Here is a 22,199-nt window from a genome sequence, read left to right as displayed (position 1 = left end):
AATAAAAACTGAGAATTTCTCTGTTTCAGTTCCTCTGCTAGGGATGGGAATCACTGGAGATTTGTAAAGCGGTTAGTCTTCTCATGGCCACTGGAGACTCCTGAACTTTCTCCCAGGCTCGTCACTGGTATTTAGTCCAGTACACCATGAACTGATACTTTCTTTCTGAAACTTTCAGTTTAAAAGGCATGAATTCCAAGCAGGAAAAGCAAAAATCTAGAAGTACATTCAAATTATGTGTGAAAGGAGAAGAAATGTGTAACTAGTCATCATCATTAATAGATGTAGAGATAGAATTTGGGATCCACAAACCAAATCGGGGTGGTCTACGGAGGATCCAAGGATCAAAACATTGCGAGTGTTTCGCCTTGTTCTTAGGAGAAGCTGTCATTGTAAGCACGGGGTGCATGTAGCAGGTGTATCCGCAAACCCGGAGACGGCTGTCTGAGAAGACCAGCCTGAAGCACAGGCCTTGCTCTTGACTCCCCTTCCTCTGAATCCATGTTTGCCAAGAACATGGCTGATTAGAATCAGGTTTTCCATATAGAATTTCCTATAGGGAACAAATATTTGATCAACTGGCTGAAACATCCCAGTCAGGCCGGCAGCTTTGGTTCTCATTGTAAGTGAACTGGCCTTTGGTTTGTACGACCACTTACTTGAGAGGTGGGTTTGCATGAGACTGACCACCAGAGAGCTGCCATGTTAAGGTGTTCTATCAAAATCAAATTAATTAACCTGCACATTTGTGGGGATCCCCTCACACCCTTTCTGCCTACAGGCCTACTCCGGCCATTTGCAGAGCTCAGGGCAAAAGTACAAATGGAGGACTCAAGGCTGTGTCTTAGTCCCCTCTCCTTCCCCTTGATGGCTCTAGTCTTCACATCAGGAACCACGTGAGCATCCATGAGGACTCCTCAGCTATCAAGTCCAAGTTCTGCCCCAGTCCTGCCTGCCCAATAGCCACTCCTTGGCCATCTCGCAGGCCCAGGGTTGTGCATAGGGCAATGGCTACCTTTGGGAGGACAGACCCAAGACAGAAGTCCAAGCAGGATCTGATACTTGCTACAGGCCATTTGATGGGGGTGCTCTAGGTGTGAGGGGCCAACTTCAGGACAGATATGTCTTCTCGACTTTATGGACTCCTCACTATATGGAGAGGGTTTTGTCAGAGGAAGGGCCTAGCGTGGAGGACCTAGTTGCCCAGTTCTAAGGGAGACAGTGGCCACATGGCCATCCTTTTCCCACTCTGAGTACATTCAAGAGTGACCATATTACCTCATCGGATGACCCCTCTACCTCAGCCCAGCTAAAACTACAATACTTCTAACTAGAATGTAATTTGTCAACTTGTGGCCTACGGGGGATCTGACTCAGACCTGTGGACGCTAAACAAAGCCATATCTTGTTTGAAATCTTCTCTAGAGAATTGGAAGAAACTTTGGGGTTTTCTATTAATATTTACAGTGGTTCCTCAGGCAATTGGACTGAATTCTGAACTATGTAGAAATGCAGTCTGGGGCCACAGCCTCATCTGTCTTAATTACAGGGTCAAGGGCAGAGAGGACTTGACTTATCTGCTCATGGAAGTCCTTAATGTGACTGAACCTGAACGATTTGGCCCAGAAAAATTAGCGCATGCTGTCAGCCAATGACATTCAAAGAGTTTTAAAATAATCAAATCTTCCACAGCTCTGTGCTTGGCTGATGGAAAAGAGATTTTAAAAGGAATGACGTGGAACTTACTCGCTTATAAATATGCTCGGGGGCAGAACTGTTGCAGGAGTGATCTCATGTTGTTCCGTGAGGTTTCACTGCTGTTTCACCAACACTCCATTCGGTCTTGCTAATAGAACAAAGCCACAGAGCTGCATTAAGGGAGGGGCAGAAAGGGATTTTAATCTTCTCAGCCAGCTGGTCTGTCATCTACATTATGGGGGGGGGGGAGGAGGGAGAGAAAAACGTAAAACATAATGGGACACAGAGCAATGTGATGTGATTGCCTGATAGAGGAGGCCTTAAAGGTAAACGGATGGGGAATCCGTCTGTGCAAAGTTCGGGGTGGATGAACAGTTGGCCCTTTCTGAAAATATGGAAATGATTGAGGCCCTGTGGTCAGGAGGAGGACTGGCCTCCTTAGCTGTTCATTTAATTTTATTTCTGGTCAGTCATTCATTGAGCAAATATTGAAGGACCGGCCAAGTGCAAGGCACTGTTGAACAAGAGACCATTTCTAAAGATCCTTTTCCTTCACCTTCTTTCTTAGCATTTCTTCTCCTCTCCATCTTCAACCGCATCCCCCGGGAGGTAGTATCACGTAATAATGATCCACGCAGGCCATGTCACCTTGAGGAAGTCATTTCGCATCTCAGAGCCTCGCATTGGGCATCTGTAAGGCAGGCATAGTAATAGTGCTTGGCTTACACTGGCCGCCTGGCAGACGCTGAGCTCCCACTAAGAGTTCGATATGAATAGTGTTACGGACAAGATAATACTAATCTGCTTCACAGGCTGCTGAAGCTGAGAGCCACCTGTAGGACAAAGTGGCATTAGGCAGAAACGAAACAAGAATAATGTTTCTAACTTCCAGGGTTTTGTATTTCTCGAGCATGAAGGAACCGCCAGCATTAACAGAGCATGTACCATGCTAGGATGGAAGCAAACCCTCTGATCTGTGATATTTGTTGGGGAGGAAAAAAACAGCTTTCATTTACTCTCTTGAGTTCAGTGGCTGAGGCCCTGAAAAACAAATTGATAAGAGACAGATTGGCAGGAGAAAGGGGTTATTTCATATGAATATGGGGGGTCACGCAGAAATGAACTGATAACTCCAAAGAGGCAGTCAGACCGGAAGGCTTCTAGACCATTTTAACGAAGAGTGATAAATGTGGCGATACAACGTGACAAAAGAAAAAGAATTTGAGCTTGTGGGAAGTTAAAATATATGCGGGAAACTAAGGGAAGATAAGAGTTGTTCGTTTTCGTAAGGTTTGTAATGCAGATTCCTCTCGGTGCTCTCACGGGGCTGATAAGAGTCTAGTGTTGTCTCGGGTGATGAAGTCATTCTGCCCGTCCTGGCACTAGAGCGAGGCGCAGGGGGGACACCTGTACAGAAGGAAATTTACACTCTGCTTTGAGGCGGGTGCAGTAGAGGTAGAGAGCTTTGTTCTGTGTCGTTTCTCAATTGCCTTTAGTTCAAAATAATTCTTATGCCAAAGTGGCATATTTTGAGTGGCATATTATTATCCACATCATAGTATTTAATATGCCCTCACACAACACTCCATAAATTGGGTACTCCTGTAATGTTCATTTTATATTTGGGTAAACTGAGGTTTAGAGAGGCAAAGTATTTGCCATGTTTACACAAATGGTAAGTGGTGGAACTGGGAATCAAATCCAGATTTCACGAGTCTAGAACTAGCACCCCTCAGTCCTCAACCTCCCTGAAACTCTGTGGACACAGACGTGGTAGAGATCCTGAAACCGCCAGCATTACAAATAAATTCCAATTCTAACCGTTAGAGGAAGGAGAAAACTGTTGGCTCAGGAGCTGGGCCCTGGACTCTGGTTACTGTTTAAAGGAATTCATCATATAGTGCCAGATGACAGACTTCTTTTATAGTAAGAAGGGAAGCATGTGCTGAAATTCTGAATTAAGCCTCCAAGTCACTTTTAACTGGTTCCGTAGTGACCAGTTATTCCTCTGTCCTTGATTTGCCCCCACTGGAGGTCAGGCACTGTGTCTTTAGCACTTGTCAGAGTCCTTGTGCATTTAAGTGGCTCCCTGTTTGTGGAATAAGAAAATTTTGGTAGATTGGTGCTCCTCTCTGTAGATGAACTAGAAACTGCTATGCAGCCGGAGAAAAACAATGAGGACCATCAAAAATCTTCAGGGTGGACCAATCGGTTTTATCGGGTAACCAATATGTACAAAATGAGCAAGTAGAAACTAGTTGAAGAATTCAGCCATACATAGGTATTTGATATTTTTTTTAACTCAACAAATCTAAATTCACAAAGCCTAACTTCAACTCATCAAACTCAATTCTCAAGCAATTGGTTCTTTTGTTTTGATTGCACATTCATCACAAGTGTTGATGACTTGGTTTGCCTTCCTACTCCAAACCTCCAGAATTCACCGACAGGTCCTTTGGTTTCCCACTGAATGGCTCTACATGTGTTTCCTCTTGGAGGGCTGGGATTTTGAAAGCATTCTGAGTTGGTGAGCCATTGGCAGATTGATTCTTGGTCAAATAGGTTCAGTCCCCACTTACCCATACAGCCATGGAGGCTAACATAGCTTGAGGCTGGAGCAAGTATGAAGGTAGTTCAGATACTGGGGCACAAAAACGTACCAGCAATTGATTTTTAGCTCCATACAAAAACTTCTCTCCTAAGGATAAAGTGTAAGCTCCTTTACACTGGAGCAAGTCTGGTATCGTGGTTAAGAATGCAGTCCTGGAGACCATCTGCCTGCCACGGGACTACTACAGCCATCCTGCTTCCAGGAAGAGAAGGCCTGCCTGAGGGTGAGGTCAACATGGCCAAAAGCAGAGCTTAGAGAGAGTGGGAAACCAGGTCCTGAAGATGCTTCAGGAAATCAAAATACCCCACCCCAAAATATGCTACTTTGGCAAAAGGATTATTTTGAGTTGGAGGAAAATGAGAATCAATGGATGCAGAAAGAAGCCTTCTTGGAGCTTCTACCATCTGACTAAAATCAGAAACTTCAGAGAAATGAGGACTGTCCTGTCCTGCAGAAGTCTTATGGTAACGAAGAAGATAAAAAGTTGGCACCAAGATGGACCTGCACAAACCTGTTTTCCCTGTAAATGTACCTTCCCACAGTTTGCTGCCCTTGGAAGCCTAAAACCTCTTCCTTTCTCTTATCACTTCGGTACAAATTTATTCTTCTCTGTTAAGATGCTATATGAGCCCCAAGTTCTAACCCCAAGTTCTAGCCTCCACTTTGAGTTACTCGCCACTGAGTTTCTCCTACGTACTGCACACTGCACGTTGTTTTTTTCCTGTTAATCTGCTTTTTGTCAGTCTAATTTGTAGGGCTCCAGCCAGAGAGCTTAGGAGGTAGGAGGGTACAGAGATGAATTTTCTTTTCCTTTCCTACGATGCTACTAGGAGCCCTGATCAAGCTGAGCTTGAAGCCACAGCTGTTGCTAGGTTTTTTAGGCATATAAGCCAAAACGTTTCTGTTTTGCCTAAACTGTCTTAAGTGGGTTTTTTCCATCATTCACATTGTTCTCCATCTATCAAATTGTTCCCCAATATCCAAGCCCATTCAAATGCACCTCTCCATGAAGCCTTCCTTATTCTCTGAAGCTATCCCTATTCCCTCCAGGCAGAATGGCATCTGCCTGTCTCTCTCCCCTTCTGTTTCCCTGTAATACTCTAAATGCCCTTACCAATTATGTGTTGGGCCATTAAGTGCCTGGGGACTCTGGAGCTGGATTGCTTAGGTTGTAATCCTGGTTCAAACACCCAGTAGCTGTGTCATGTCTTCCCTAATAGGATATAGGGGGCTCATGACAGATCTTGGCTTGAGCCCTTTTCCTGTTGTGCTACCCATCTTGCTGTCCCGTCCCCTGTGAACAGGGCCTATTTGTGGACCTACCTTAGAATTCATGTGTTACCCCTCTGCCCTCCCTCTCATGAGAAGACTGATATTCCCTTGGCCTACCTACTATGCTCAGACTTCACATCTTTGACCACCCTGCAAATATGTTGGAATCTCAGACTTCCTAAATCTTCTCTATTCTAATGATGCCTGATCAGGATTTTGACATAAACAAACCATCTCAGTGACTGACCCCTTCTCTTTTCTGGATTCTGGAAATGTCTGGTGCTTAAAGACCTATAAAGGTTGGTCCAGTGGTCTATCTTGACTGTAAATATTCATTCTACTGAATTAGGAAGTAAAATCTATTCCCCGGCTACTATAAAATGTAGTTCCAAATCTGTACTGTCTTGCTTTTGCTTTTCTAAGAGGCAGACTGAAGGGTTAACTGTTGACAAAAGCCCTTCATTCAAATGAATAGACTCTGAAGAGTTTGTGAAAAGAATATTAAATCCAGATGTTCTACTAAGATGTTGTCCTTGAGCTAATGGGAAAATAAAAACAATATAATTTAACAGAGCCAAAATGTACATAAACAGAGAGCAGAAAGGATTAAAGGCTTTTAGACAATAGCCTGAGTTATGGTCCCATTTCTTCCACTTAATAAATATATGACCATGGGCAAATCACATAATTTCTCAGTGTTCCCTTCTGCAAAATGGGATTAATAATGAGCTACTCTATGTTACACTGAGCTGGGATGATGATCAAACTGACTGATTATAGTTGCTTTGCTACATACATAAGGTAGTGTTATTATTACTCTTTCCAAGTGATCCAGGGGGTGAAATCTAATTTCTTAGTGGGATTTTTACACAATATTTGGTAATGATTGAAATCCAACATCCTTAAGAAACTCAAGTTTAATTCTTTGTGAAATGGCCATATTTATTGTGTGGGTAAAAAAAAGCAGTGTCTGAACTTAGTCTATTTCTGCTAGTTTCATGTTTAGATTGACAACTGTAATTAGTTAGGAAACAATAATGTAATATAACTACATAATTATAATTCTTATAACAGAAAAATGAAATAGAGCAGAAAAGCAAGTGGGAGTACTGAATCCAGGTTTGGATGTTGGGTCAAAGGTTCTAAAGGTTTATTGTTATATGTTGGGCTTGAACTTACCCCATCCAACTCAGCTTTGGGTTTCTCTGCTTTAACATCATATAGAACTTATTTTCTGACTCCTTACCATGGTGTGAACTTAGATTTTTAGGTGCCATGGACTTTGTCTCCCTAAAAAGTACCCCTTAGCAAGATAGCTGAGGTTTTCCCATCGATAGCCACTATGTTGACATTTGCACTGATGTTGCAAAAGCAATCTGGGTAACAGTGACAGTTCCTTAGCAGTAATCAAGGGAGTGACACCAAACCTTACTAATAATCATTGATTGTATTCTTCTCCACCATTAACTTTCAATCTCGACTCCCTGAATACCTCCACATAGGCAAGGCCTTACACGAGATGGTCACGTGGTATTTCCGGGATGCTGGACCACTGAGGTACTGAGCGCGAGCCTGTCAGGGAAGCCAGGACATCTGGACTTTGGTTTGGGCAACACAGAACTAAGGAGGAACTGGGACAAGCTAGAGATTAGAGGACCTTCTCCTGGTTCTGGGCTCTAAACCAGATTCTGGAGAGATTCAGCCTCCAATAATGTCTAAAATGAACCTCTGCACCAGACAGGTGGGATGGGAGCTTAGGGAAAAAATGAAGTTGATTTAAAGGAAACGAGAAAATGCCAAGGGAATAATCCTGGCATACTCGAGTCTGTGGGCGGAGATGACTATCTGCTACTACGATAATGTGCACTACATTTATATTCTCCCCACTTAGGGGGCAGCTTATTTTATGGAAGATGCGTCATTGAAGTCTATGTCTGTGTGGCATTTCTTTTGTCCTAAAGCCAAGCTGAAGTTTATTATGCTCCGCTGAGCCACTAATGTCTTGCAGGGTGTTTTTAAGGCAATTGATGATACCACAGAAAAAGCAGGATCAGAATTTGGAAAACCTTTGGCATAGTTTTTGGAGAATAGACAAATATGAGAAGAAAGGAATCTAACAGGGAAAAAAGCAATTCACTAAAAGAAGAAGAGTAAATGGGGTAGAGAAATTGAGTTTGAACATGATATTAGCTCCTTAGTCACTGGATCAGAGGACAAACACAAACCAATAATTCCAGTCAACCCCCTGAATTCTTTTTTTTTTTCTAAATAACATTCCTTCTCTCATTTTAAATCTACCCAGATCAGAATTTTCCTTTTGCTCCCAGAATCTGCCCCATCCTAGTGAACCCACTTCATTTATTTCTTCATTTGGAAGATAATTTTTGAATACTTCCTAGTGCCAGCCATTATATATATAAAGAAAACACCACACAGTCTTTACTGTAACAACAAAAACAATCCCAGTGAAATCTATTTCCTTCTCGTTTTAGGCACACAGCTAGATGAAAATGGGCTAAGAGAAGATTAAATAAGTTGCCTAAGGTTACACAGTTAGTAAAGTTGCAGAGGGGGATTTGAACTTAGGGTACAGCCAAGTTCAAATGTAGACCACAGGCTCAAAAACAGACCATTAGCTGACCATTCCCTCTATTTAAATCCCATGCCTATCTGAATTTCAGAAAGGACTTCACTAGAAGGGAAATGCCTAAGGCCTGGCAACCTCCCCCATAGTTTAAGGAAGGCGAGGTGACAGTCTAGGCCAGTAGAATGTGCGTGGAAGGGATGCATACCACTTCCTGGCCTGACCCCTAAAAATCTCTCACAATCCCCAAATGGGCTCTATTTTTCCTCGTCTGTCAGCCAAATGCTAATGAACTAGTAGAAGATTCAGAGGCCATAGGGGCTGAACAAATCACACGATGGAAGAACCTAGGACCCTGAATGACAATGTGAAGTAAATCACTCCCATTGGACCAGGCTTGAGGGCAAAAAAGCTACCCTTATTATTTTCAGCCACTGTGAGAGTTGAGGCTTATTTGTTTCAGGAGTTAGACTACCACAATGAATACATGTGTCCTTAAATAAAGTCCATAGTCCAGTAGGGAAGAGGGGAATATAAAAATATCATACCCCATAATAAATAATTACTTCCCTCAGATACCTCATGGGGTTTGTGAACTCTCTTTAGTATCAGATTCATAGAATTACAGCCCTAAAAGAAGGCATGACAGATCCTCCCAAATGTGATACTGGAAACAGGAATAAAACACACAAATGTTCTAGGGGCCGGGCTTCATATGCACAAGCGTGAGAATATACGAGAAGCAGTCAAATGTGAGATAATAGGGCGGCACAGGAAATGGGTCCAAACTAGAAAATGACATGCCTAGCCCAAAAAGCAATCATATCAACTCCTAAGGACCTTATTGGCTAAATAATAAATGTCTACGGGTGAATCTGCCTGTGGAAACCACAGTTACCATGCGAGAGATTTCACTTAGATGTCTGTAGATGGCCCATCCTAGCTCTGATTGTCAAGAAGTTCTTGGGTGTACAATATTTCTCATCCATTGTCCCTGGGGAATATCATGTCAAGGAAAACCTTCCAGTCCACGATGCTACTGTTTCTGGATCTTCATGCTTTGTTGCTTTGAGACCGAAAAGTTTTGATTTTCAGGAGTCCAAACTATTAACTTAATACATAATTGACAAGATCAGCTACGTAATTTGTGAGTCCTTTTGCAAAATGAAAATGTATGGTCTCCATTCAAAAAGCAGGGGAAAATATGATTAAAGATACTAAAATACCAGGGGCACCTGGGTGGTTCAGTCAGTTAAGCCTCTGATTCTTGATTTCCGCTCAGGTCATGGTCTCAGGGTCGCAAGATGGAGCCCCTAGTGGAGCCCCGTGTCAGGGTCCATGCTCAGTGGGGAGTTCGCGTCTCTCTCTCTCTCCCTCTTCCTCTGCCCCTCCACCCGCTCACGCTCTCGCTCTCTAAAATAAATAAATCTTTAAAAATAAAATAATTGTTAAAAAACAATACTAAAACATTAACCTTTTTCTTTTGTGGGTTCTCTCTTGATCTGTCATGGTGTTTTATTCCGTGTGTATTTAATATTGTTAATTTCATTTAAACTAATCTGATTTAATTTAATTTTGCTATTTAATGTCATGCTCCTTTGGGTACAGGGACGCGCCTGGGGAAATGTGATCTCTGCAGGCACCTCGGGCCCCATTCCTGAGTCACTGTGTAGTACTGCGCCTGATATGTTGGGGACAGGCAAGTCCTCAAAGGCACTGCAGCCTTCCCACCAGGATGCACTTGGCTCCTGGATCAGGTGTGGGTAAGAGGCTTCCCACGGTGGAGTCGTCCACTAAACGCACTTGTGGAGCTGCCCGTCCAGGGTGGAACAGCTGCTGCCATGCCCTTCGGGGAGATGCAGCAGGGCACAGGCACCCAGCTTCAACCTTTCGGCATCCATGCCCAGACCCCGGCCAGAGTCAAAATCCCCCTACCCGGACCACCTACCTTACTTGCCACCCAGAGCACTACAGGTGGGGAGTGGGCAGCCAAGAACCCAGAGAAGCAGGAGGTGCAGAGGTGGTGGGAAGTGGGACCACATGTGAGCAGAGGCTCGAAGTGCCCTGCCCATGCTCCATTGTCCCATCAGATTTCATCTACAAAACACAAATTCAAAGATACAGTCACTAAGAATTTCAAGATGGTGACTACAGAGCCTTAACACCAAGTGTGGAGCCCTTCTGAGTGGGGGGCCCCATGCCACTGCTCTGCTGGAAAACCCATGAAGCCAACTTTAATCAGGGATCATCTACCACCCACTAAGCCCCAGGGATGCAGTTATGATCAAAATAGACCAAATCCCTACCTGATAGAGTTTCCTTTTTAATCAAGTCCTTATTGAAATGCAGATGAGTGTGGGAGGGGTCACACCTCAATGAACAGTTTAATTATAGGGAAGGTTAGCAAATGGTCAGCTCTTGAGCCTTCCATGAAGATTTCAACTTTGCCCCACCCTGGGTTTGGACCCTGCTCCTCCACTTTCACTAGCATGCAATTTACTCAATACATTGGGCAGTTTACTCAACACTCTTTGAGGCAGTTTCATCTGTAAAATGGGAATGATAATAGTATCCATTTCTATAGGCAAAGAGCCTAGGGGACACGTGTTCATGTTCATTATTCCTGTTTTGTAGTAGTGGGAGTGATAGTAGTGCTACCCATTGGCTTGAGCTCAAATGACCTGAAATAAAGTGCATGAAATTGGAGAAATGACAGCAGGGAAAAGGAGACTATTCAGGTGGAGGAAGCATCTATCTCTTTGCAGCTAACTGACCCAACTTTGGGTTATTTTTCCTTATTTAATGCCAGCTGAATTCAATTGTCTCCTTTTTTTCTTCACTAAATTGACTGAATAATTTGTCGCTGTGTGAAAAAGAATCTAACAGAACAGCTTCCCTTTATTTTCGTTAAAGAAAACCTAGGTTTTAAAGTTAAGTGAAGCACAGTTTATTTCTGATTTCTAGAGGCAAGGAAATGATCATGTGTAATGGACTTTTCACTATCCTATGAGTCATGAAATTTGGCATTTATGTTCACTTCTACCACTGGCCTGTTAAGTGCATTCTCTTTAATCTCTGGAGAATTGTAGTGGTAACACTTGTCACATTCCCTACTGAAGTATTTTGAGGATTAGGTCAAATTCTTAAAATACTAGCAATTTAATGAAAGGCATTTGCTTAAAGAGGAGAAAAACCAATGCAGGAGTTGTGTTTCCTGCTTTCAAAAAAGAATCCAGGAATTGTTTGGAATCCAGTTGGATTTCTACACATCGTGACTGTGACCTTCCAGAAAAGCATTCATAAGTCTGGAATTTCCCAGGATGCTTTGCCTGGAATTAGTGTTGAATTACTAGAAAATCAATATGACACGTAGTATCCATTTATGTAGATAGTGATAACACACACACACACACACACACACACACACATTCCTCTCATTGTGGAACTCCAATTCAGGAGAAAAGGGAGTATCCTAACCAGAGATGGAAAGAATTCATTTCACAAGTTGTTCTGTGTAATCATCCCCAGTTGGAAATATAATATGATAAAACACAATTTCTATAGTTTTTATACTCATTCTGAAAATAGATTCTGTATTTTTTCAGGTTTTAAAAATTTTATTTTATTTTTAAAGATTTTATTTATTTGACAGAGAGCATGCAAGAGGAGATTGAGAGAACAAGTGGGGGGAGAGGCAGAGGGAGAAGCAGACTTCCCACTGAGCAGGAAGCCCGACATGGGACTCGATCCCACGACTCTGGGATCATGACCTGAGCCGAAGGCAGCCACTTAACCAACTGAGCCACGCAGGGGCCCTAAGAATTGTATTTTGGATTTATTTTCATTATTCATCATGCTATTCCCTCAAGTCCTGCCTAGTATACCGTTAATATGAACTGCACCTAATCTAAATCATCTCCATTTTTTCCCTCCATCTTCCTTTCTCCTACTCCGTGTGTGTGTGTGATTTCAGCGATTTTCCTCTAACGGAAGTCCGAGCGCCTTTCTGAGAGCGTGGGTGAAGTCTCCACAACTCTGGTCAGGAACCACACCATACTGTGTGTGAGGATTTTCTTCCCTCGGTCTGTATGTTTCCACACTGTCACAAGTCCTTTTTGTGCCTGGCTGAAAGCCCAAGATATCTAGACCATCTTGTAAAATAAATCATTTCCATCTCTGGTAGTACACTCTCTGAAAATCCATGTGCTAAGATGAGATCACAAGGTTAAAAACTCAAAGAGCTGGGGGAAGGGGAGAGAAAGAGAAGGGAGCCTGGGAAGAATGGATAGAAAACATTTGGTTCTTCATCTGGACTGAGTTAATCACTGTACCTTCAACCAGAGCCTCAAGAGACCCAAAGAGAATTCCTGGACTCTCTCAGGAAACAGATTAGTCCATCTGAGTGAAATCTTCCTTGGAAAATAAATTACAGAAAGAAAAAGAGAGAGAGAGAGAGAGAGAGAAGAAGAATGCTTGAGGCTCCCATATGTCTCTTTCAAATGATTTATCCTCTCTCTGGAATACTTGAACATCTTCATGCCTTGGGTTTATTTTGTTTAAAAGAAAATTCAACTGACTATCTGGAACTCAGCGACCTAGATTTGGCCCAGTTTTGGATTCCTTCAGAAATTAAACAGGTAGTAATTATCAGGCACCGTAATAGAATTTTCCTATTTCTTCAAGGGAAAATGAAGAAGTGACTCAGTATCTCCTAATTTAAATTACCTCCAGTGTTAAACAAGGCTTATGAAGTCCACTGATGTTTGTCATAAAGGTTCAGAGTGCCCAGAAGTAAGCTGGCACATTCTGGTGTGTCTGTTTAGGACCAGTTACAATATTTGTGGCCTGCCTTCTACATTAGACAGAAATATCTGGAAGTTCTGTGTGTGTGTGTGTGTGTGTGTGTGTATACAGAAGAACATTTAGATGCCCTGTACTAATAGTTCTGTCCACCCTCGAAGGCCTTTATGGAGCTCCTCATTGCTAACTACTCCTCAGGAGAGGAAAATGGGAGGCCAGGAGATGGGTGAGAAGAGAGGCTAACGTGTGTCTGGAGGCCCACTGGGGGCCAGGCACTGCCTTCGGCACAAAGCACAGAGGCTGAGGATCATTTGATCTCATTTCTACCACTTATTAGATAGGTGAATTCAGTAAGTTATTTAACTCCCTAAGTCCCAGTTTCTTCATCTGTAAAATAGGAAGATTTATGTTATTTATGTTAGATAATCGCTAACATTTTTTTGAGGGCTTTTTGCACCAGGCGCTAAGTGCTTACGTGCACACAGAACCCTATGAAGTAGGTACTAGGGATAGAAGAGAAAATTTAAATAAAGTGCTTAGCAAGTAAGTGTTCAACAAGAGCTACTATCATCATAATAATAGATCTTATTGTTATGTAGTGTCTTAGAGATATAACATATCCCAAACCCCCTATAAAGTTGGTATCATCCTTCCTATTTTTTGCTCCTGAGGAAGCTAAAGGAGGTTAGGTCACTTGTACATGTTTACTTAGCTGCTGAGAGAGAGAGCAGGAGGATTCAAATCCAGGGCCTGATTTTAAACGTGTTCTCTTTTTCCTATACTACAAAATAATTTTTTTTTTCCCAATTCATGCAATAGAAACATTGTCTTCTGCTCCTGGCTACACGATTTCCTACTATTGTTTATGGCTCTGCCTCACAGGTCTGAACTTGCTCCCAACAGCTTTCTTGAGAAGAGGGATCAGCCTTCCAGGACAACTGTGCCTGAGGCCACGGGTGAGGGTATCTGCATAAATAGGTTTAGGCGTTGCTGACGTTATGCACCCAGCTCCAACTCCTTCGGGGGGAGCTCCTGCTACCCCCACGCCACCACCACCACCATCACCTTGCCCTGACTGACCCTTGCTCATCTTCCAAGGCTTAGTTTGAGCATCGTGTTCTTAGGGAGGCCTGCCCTAAGCACTGACCCTCTTTTCATCTAGGCATTCATTTAGCAAATATTTATGAGGGACAACTCGATGTCAGGCACTCTTCTGGAAGCTGGAGTACAGTATTGAAACTCCCTGTCCCTGTGATGCTTCCATTCTTGTTTAAGTAAGGTTTCCCACAGCATTCTGAAATTTGCATTTATAACCTTGGGTGCTTGTGGTTATTTATTTAGATGAATTTAAATCAAGGGACACCTAGGTGGCTCAGTTGTTAAGTGTCTGCCTTCGGCTCAGGTCATGATCCCAGGGTCCTGGGATCGAGTCCCACATCGGGCTCCCTGCTCAATGGGGAGTCCACTTCTCCCTCTGCCTGCCACTCCCCTTGCTTGTGTTCTCTCTGACAAATAAATAAATACATAAATAAAATATTTTTAAAAAAGAATTTAAATCAATACCATTCTTCCCCATTAGTTTCTAAATACAAAAAAGATACCACATGAGACTTTCTCCATTAGTTATGGAGCTTTGCACGTAGTAGGCACTCAATATGTGCTGAATGACTGACTCGCAGTGGGCACATTAATTCATCTTTTTTCCAGGAAGCCTAGCAATGGGCATTCTCGGTACGGATTCTCAGGAGCTCCTCGGGTGCTGTGAGCTCAGGCATCCAGCCTGGGAACAAGACACAAAAGGTCCATAGTCTAAAAGGGAGGGGCTCCATATTGTGAACTACTCCTTGAAAATGATCCCTCCCCTGGGGATGTGGAGACAGAAGAGTTTTCAGACAATGCTAATGCACGTATAGATTGGTACAACCATTCTGGCAAGCAATCATGCAGAGTTTAGTCAAATTAAGCATACACATATCCAGTGTTCCAACAATACAGTTCCTGGGTATATATCCCAGGGATACTCTCACACAGGTCTATGAGAAGACATGTGCAATAACGTTAAGTGCAATATTATTTGTGGGTGTCTGCCCATCGCTGGAAAGCAAATGGGTAACGTGTTGTGGAGATACAGGAGTGGCACCTTATGCAGCAGCCAGGGACAACGAATTAGCTATACATATAGTAATATGGAAGCTAGCAACATACAGCCACACTCACGTTTAGTGGAAAAGCCGGAAAACAGAATGAGATGTTTAACGTAACCATTTAGTAAGTTAAAAATCCCTGAACGCAAAACATTGCATGTTTTGCAAAAATGCTTGCAATTAAAATATGCACACTAAATACATGAAAATGATTGCCTATGATGAAAGGACCATGGGGAGCATGTGTAATAATTCCATTATTACACAAATTAATTTATAAGTCAAATAAAGGAGAGGGCTTGCATGGGCTATTGATGTCACTAAATAGAAGACTCAAAAGCAAACAAACAAAAAATGTTTTTCAGAGCATCTGCCCTGTTTGTGGCACCACTTGCCAAAGATGTCTATCTGTTGTGTCCATTCCTGATGCTACTCGTAGGTCGTATGACTCACAGAGATACTTGGATGTGTTTTGTCTCCTCTTCTGTGACGGCCACCCTTGCTCAGTTTTCACCGTGGAAGCTGCTTGAGGACTCTGAGCTCCCAGTGAATGCTTCTGTCCAGCTTGCAGAGGAATTTGGCACAAAAAGAAGCATCATGGCGGCCGGCTCAGCTGGTTCTGCTCCAGGAAGTCACTGTGTGAATGATCCATCTCTGTCTTGCTCAAGATGCTAAAGCCCAGTCTCCCCGTCATATAGAAATGTTGACATGACCCCGGCTTTTACGTTAGTGCCGCTATGGTTCTTGGGCTGTATCTGGAGTTTCCCGGACACGGACACGTGTCTAATGTTCCTTCGTCCACCCCTAGCACTGTAGTTCCCCATCATGGACAGTGTTGTCTTGTCACAGCCCCCGAATCACTATTTCCAGAACTTTGGTGCTCCAGGCCGCAGAGAAACCGCAGCAGGACGGTGTGCAGTTGGGCCCTCTCTGTATGCACCAGGCAGCCAGGCTTCTCAGAGGGCCGCACTCTCCGGTGTAAAAGCTGTTGGTGAAATAGTCTGAGGGGCACCTAGACCATATTTTGGAAGCTCTACGCCCAGAGACTGAGAGAACAGCCTGGAAAAGCCAGACTGAGGGAAATGTGGGCTGGATAGAACGCAGTACGCCATTGTACTGAACCAGTCTAGCTCGGAACAGAGACAGAGCCCATACGAAGGTGTCAGGAGGGCCCCGTGGCTCCACGCACACATTCCCAAAGGGCCTCAAATTTTGATTTTGGATATTTTGATTTCTGATATTATCTCCAAAGGTGTATACAGCCAGATAGAGTTGGAAGAGGAGGAACTTCGTGATACTACTTTAAATCTGTGGCCAATTACGGGACTGCACTCTACTACTGAACTGTGCTCTCTGCCGCAGGACGGTCTGCATACAATGCAAGTAGACCTTCCCCATGAATCCGATTTGTTAGAGAGAACTATCGAGAATGCTTTTCTTGATGATAAAAGCAGTAATTTGTTAAATGTAAATAGTTCTAATAGACTACAAAGTTTGGAACCCTCTTTAGTTATTTCACCTTTAAAAAACATAACACATGTATGCTAAGAGCTTCAAAAGAAAATGGAAATAACCTGAATACCTCAACTTCTGAGAAGCCTATGGTAGAGAACCCATCACAGCAGATGTCATGAAGAAAAAAGTGGTATTAAAAAAAAAAAAGAAAGAAAGAAAAAGAAAAAAAGGGTATCAGAATTAACTAGAGGGTTAAAACTAAAGGAAGAGGATAACCAGCTCTCACTAGCTAGTTCTTGGAGAATTTTTGTTTATGTAATTTTTTTTCTAATTAAGAAAATAATGCATACTTATTCCTGAAAATTCAGAAAGTACAGAGAAATACAAAGATTAAAATTAAGCTGACACTACTCAAAAATAATTTCTGTAAAAATTGTCCTGTTCAGATTTGTTCTGTGTGCATGCTTACACACACACACACACACACACACACACACACACATGCACACACATGTCCCCCTCCCTAGTAGAATCAGAGGTCACATAGCTTTTTTCCACTTACAAGTCTATAAACATCTCTTTTTCCATGTCTACAAATACAGAGCCATATCATTCTAATTCATGGCTTCATATTTCTCATTGTGTAGATATGCCATAATCATTTAACAAAATTCCTATTGATAAATGCTCAGGTCACTTCAAATTTATCAGTACTGTAAACTCTCTGGTAATTACCAACCTGTTTGTTTATATTAACACATTTATCCAACTATTTCCTTAAGGCAAATTTCCAGGGGCTGGACTTCTAAGACAAAGACTTTTATTTTTATTTTTTTAATTTGTTTTGTATTTAAATTCAATTAATTAACATATAATATATTGTTTCAGGGGTACAGGCCTGTGATTCATCAGTCTTATAATACCCCGTGCTCATTACAACACATACCTTCCCCAATGTCCATCATCCAGTTACCCCATCCCTCCAATCCCCTCCCTTCCAGCAAAGACTTTTTTTAAAAAAGCCTTTTCTATATGTTGCCAATTTTTTCTCCAGGAACGTTCCTTCCTCCATCAAGGTTGCACCAATTTACACTTCCATCCGAAGCTCCCCATCGCTGGGGAGCACTAGACACCATCAGTATCAGTCTTTTTGATCACCAGCACTAGACACCATCAGTATCAGTCTTTTTGATCATTCCCACTGTGACATCTGGTTCTTCTTTGGAAGCCTGGGCTCCATCACCAATAGCTTGACCTTTTCCAAGGTTAAGCAGGCAGGGCACTGTATTATTTAAAGAGCTAAAGATTTGTTCCCAAGGGGACAAATCAACTTTCTCCATAAGCCAGTGAATGTTCATCCTGGTCTTCAAGGTTGAACTAAATTTTCCTTTAAACGTGTGCTTGGATTTCTGAGTTTTACTGGCAAGGATAGATTGGACTTATTTCAAAGCTGAGTAAAATTAATGGCCAACTGAAGGCTCATCTGTGGTCAGGGCTGACCTAAACTGGAAAATCATTGTCAGGACACCACTCAGTTGCACCCAGGTCACCAACCATCTGATTTATCTTAGAACTTAAGGTACACAAAGTTATTTATGTTCTTGAAAATCTGTCTTTTGTTCTTTCATCCTATTTGTTTAAGGCATTTATCATTTTTTTGTTAATGAAACATCTCACTTAGGGCTAGAAATATTAATATGTTTCATCAAGTTTTTTTTACTAAAGTAGTAGTAAGGTAATTACAGAAATTATGACATTTAATTTCCTAGAAATAATTTAACCTTATAATTTGTGCTTTTTTTTCATTTCTGAATATTCTGAACATTACTTCCATAAATACACACACACAAACACACGCAAAACCAAAGTAAATTTTTTTCCTCCAGGAGTCACTGTCTTCTCAAGAATTAATTTTCTGTGCCTTATTTTAAAAATGGTTAAAATAGAGCTCCTAGCTTTGTCCTGCCAGCTCCTGAGATGGAGAAGACACTTGTCAGCTTAGACTTGCCCCATGTCCCTCAAGGGTGGAGCCAGCCCAGGGCTCCACTAATCCTCATGTGACCCAGGTGCCTCTTTTTCAGCTGATTTTTGGCAATAAGTTGCAAGTGCTACTCAACCTATTTGCACATTTTATGGAGTTCCTTTAAAAAGATAAAGTTGTAAATGTGACCTTGACCATCCTAGGGTGAGTCTGCTGGATGGCTTGTAGGGCCCATGAATGGGGGGAAGAAAAGGGAAAGATGGGCTGGCCACAAGCAATGGCTGAAGGAGGATAAATACAGGCGTTGGTGGCGAGCGATCAGGATTATTTCCTGCACACAAGACCCACGATTTCAAACGAGGGTCGCAGAGGCTAAGAGAATAGACGTTTGAATTAGGCAAAAATGAATCCAAATCCTAGCCAGCTCTGCCATGTTACCACTATGTGACCTTGACCATGTTATTTTTCTTTTCTAAGCATTAATAATATAATTTACTTTTGGATCGTTTTAAGGATTAAATGAGCAAATGTATATAAAGCTCTTAAGATAGCACTCAGTGCAAAAACTTCTCAGTAATGAGAATTGTTATTGCTTTTCATTGAGACGTGGGGTCATGTTTCCCAACTTTGGCGCTACTCAATATGTTATACTTCGAGGCAGCGTTGGGCAAACTGTAAGCCCATGGGCCAAATCCAGCCCACTGTCTGATTTTGCACAGCCTGTGAGCTCAGCACGGTTTTTACATTTATAAATGGTTGGAAAAAGATCAAAAGAAGAACAATATTTTGTGACATGTAAAAATGATATGAAATTCAAATTTCAGTGTCCATAAATACAATTCTGTCAGAATACAGCCACAGCAAATGGTTACATACTATCTATGGTTACTGTTGTGCCACAAAGACAGACTTGCATAGTAGCCACAGTGACCAGAAGGCCTGCAAAGCTGACAATACTGACTCTCTGGCCCTTTACAGAACATTTGCCAACCCCTCCTTAGGGAGTAGTTGACCATGGAGCATGTGAGGACTTTGGTCCCTGTGTGGGGCCCAGGAGGGTGTGGCGCTCTGTCCCCTTGCACACGTTTTGGCTCATTCTTGCTAATGGAGCCATTTGATCAGAGCTCTTCCCTGCAACCCAGAAGGACCATCCTTGGCGATGGTGTGCTAGCAAATACTTAACAACAGGCTTTACAGAAGGAAAAGGAGCCCTGATATGTACCACTGGCTGACGTGAATGGTTTCAATAATCATGCCAAGGCTGACTTTAAGCTACCAACGTGTCATCAGCTGGCTAGCAATAAATAAATAAATAAATAAATAAATAAAGATTATTTATTTATTTATTTACTTATTTATTTATTTTTAGAGAAAGAGAGCACACAATGGGGTGGCGCAGAGGGAGAGGGAGAGAAAGTCTTAAGCAGACTGCATGCTGAGCACAGAGCCTGATGTGGGGCTTGATCTCACGACCCTGAGATCATGACCTGAGCTGAAAACAAGAGCCCTTGGCTTAACAGACTGTGCCATCCAGGCGCCGCTGGCTTGCAAAATTTTTAAGACTCTGTTGGTTCTCGTGAGCCATGCCAGCCAGCAATAGCACAACGTTGCCCTTGACCTCCATGGCAGCTGCCGCCTAGAGTTCCGGAGGGTCATGTCTTTACTGCACATGGGGACCTGGATTGGTTACTGAGTAACCAAGAAGGGGGCTTGACTTAGGTTTCTGTGAGGGGCTTATCCCAGAATATATGTGATTCAGAAATACTGATCATCTCTGAGAGATTCGGTACAGAGAAAATTGACACACATGTGAAGAGAGAACGTGCTGTGAGCAAAGTTGGCGAGTAATATGGTAAGAGATCTGGTACATTTGGTTTGATTGGAAGATACCAGGGATGATACAAACCCTACAGATTCGTCTATCTTACCTCCCTCTCCCTGATTCTGGCCTTTTTCTGAGCATGGCTGAAGGAGTGAGCCACAAGGATATCTCAGGAGAGAGCTCCAGCTGAGGGAGAATAGCAAGTGCAAAGGTCCTGGGGTGATTGCCTCTTATTTACTTCCTCCTCTGTTATTTCTGTGGGCCCTGACCCTTCAACTCAGCTTTTACTTTTGGAAAGTATTGGGTTGATTGTTTACACATTGATTAGACATGAGCTTCTAGAGGCTAGAACTCTCTTATTTGTCTTTGTATCCCTAGTGCCTCACACAATGCTAGTTATATAGGGTGCGCAATAAACAGGGCATTTCATACAACACCTGATTAATCTAACTCCCTCTCTATGCCTAGTCTCTGTATTCTTTCCAGCAATTTGTTTAGGGTTTCGGAGAGAGACTCGTATCTCCACAAAACAAACACTTCCACAGTGCCACGAAACCCGTTCTTCACATGGCTCAGGCACAGATGTGGGAGTTAAGACAGAAGCACAGCAAGGGTTATTAAACAAATGTTTGCCCACAAGTGCACAGAGCTGTAGAAGAGGCCTGAGGCTCTCTGGCAGTTTTCCACTTTCAGATCAAGTCAGAAGATGGAGGGTGGAAAAAGACAGACTGCCGTTTCCCCCTATTTGACCAGTGGGTGAAAATTCAAGAAAAGCAACCCTGGCGAAAGAAACCCGTCTGAAGAGTTTTCATTTAGTCCTCTTTCTTCAAGTGCCAATCCGTCTCACACTCATCTTTCTCTCTCTCTCTTTTTAAGATTTTATTTATTTATTTGAGACAGAGCAAGAGTGAGAGAGACACAGAGCACAAGCAGGGGGAGCAGCAGGCAGAGAGAGAAGGGAGCCCAGCTGAGCAGGGAGCCCGACATGGGGCTCCATCCCAGGACCCTGGCATCATGACCCGAGCTGAAGGCAGACGCTTAACCTACTGAGCCACCCAGGCGCCCCCTCATGTTTCTCCCTTGCTCCTGCCCCTCACGTCTTCCCTCTGCCTATCGATTTATCACTTTCTTGTGGTCAGTGACTACAGAGGCAGGCAGCCTGGAGGGTGCGTGATGTGGCATCAGGCCCAGGCTGTTTCCCCTACGAGATCAGGGCTGTGCAGGGCCAGCTATAGTAAGAACTTATTTGGGGCAGGAAATACATTGACTCATAAAGAGTTATTTTTGCATTCCTTGTTTTTCTGATTATAACCATATTCCAAAACATACTTGGATTGGAGCTTTAAAAAGCTTGATGCATAAAAGCCCACAGAGTGTTCTGAGCGCAGGATAATTTTAGTTCAGACCACCGGTCAGGCTAATAAGCAAGGGCACTTTCCACTTTAGGTTCCCATTCCTCCTCAGTTTGAATGGAAGGCAAACTTCTGATTTGCCTGTGGTTTGTGTGCTCACTTATTTTGCTCAGAATACTCTGGAAGGCTTTGCTGGGTGAGGGAGGTGAGCCCTTGGTTAACACAGGCAGGCCACACCAAATCAAAGATTTATTTCGTTGGAGCCAGTTTCCAGTGCTGGCTTCCTCAGGGACTCTTGAATAAGGATCCATACGGGGCCAGGAAATGTGTTTCTTCATCTTCACTTTTCCTAAGTGTGTGTGTGTGTGTGTGTATTTTTAGTGTTGGTATTATAGAGAAAGAGATAAAGAATGACTACAGAGCCATCCAAGCGTTACCTAAAATTCACCACAGTTCAATGTAAATACTATATTTCATCAA

General features: G+C 42.7%; 1 protein-coding gene across 7 annotated transcripts in view; it reads right to left on the bottom strand.

The window, feature by feature from the left end:
- LOC123001132 (uncharacterized) overlaps window positions 1–22,199 on the bottom strand; it is a 190,542-nt gene that overhangs the window by 18,197 nt on the left and 150,146 nt on the right. For 4 of the 7 annotated variants that reach the window (XR_008960768.1, XR_008960771.1, XM_057316447.1 and 1 more), the window contains 2 exons: window positions 10,114–10,262; window positions 1,747–1,868 (listed from right to left, as the gene is read on the bottom strand). The gene's annotated coding sequence lies outside the window, so the exon portion shown is untranslated. Of the gene's footprint in view, window positions 1–312; window positions 554–1,746; window positions 1,869–2,304; window positions 2,390–10,113; window positions 10,263–22,199 lie in introns of those variants that run through there. The other 3 variants (XR_008960770.1, XR_008960769.1, XM_057316448.1) reach the window with 3 other exon arrangements.

Source organism: Ursus arctos, unplaced genomic scaffold (genome assembly GCF_023065955.2).
Source record: "Ursus arctos isolate Adak ecotype North America unplaced genomic scaffold, UrsArc2.0 scaffold_21, whole genome shotgun sequence".
NCBI lineage: Eukaryota > Metazoa > Chordata > Mammalia > Carnivora > Ursidae > Ursus > Ursus arctos.
Note: the sequence above shows the minus strand (reverse complement) of the source record. Positions and strands in the feature narration are given on the sequence as shown.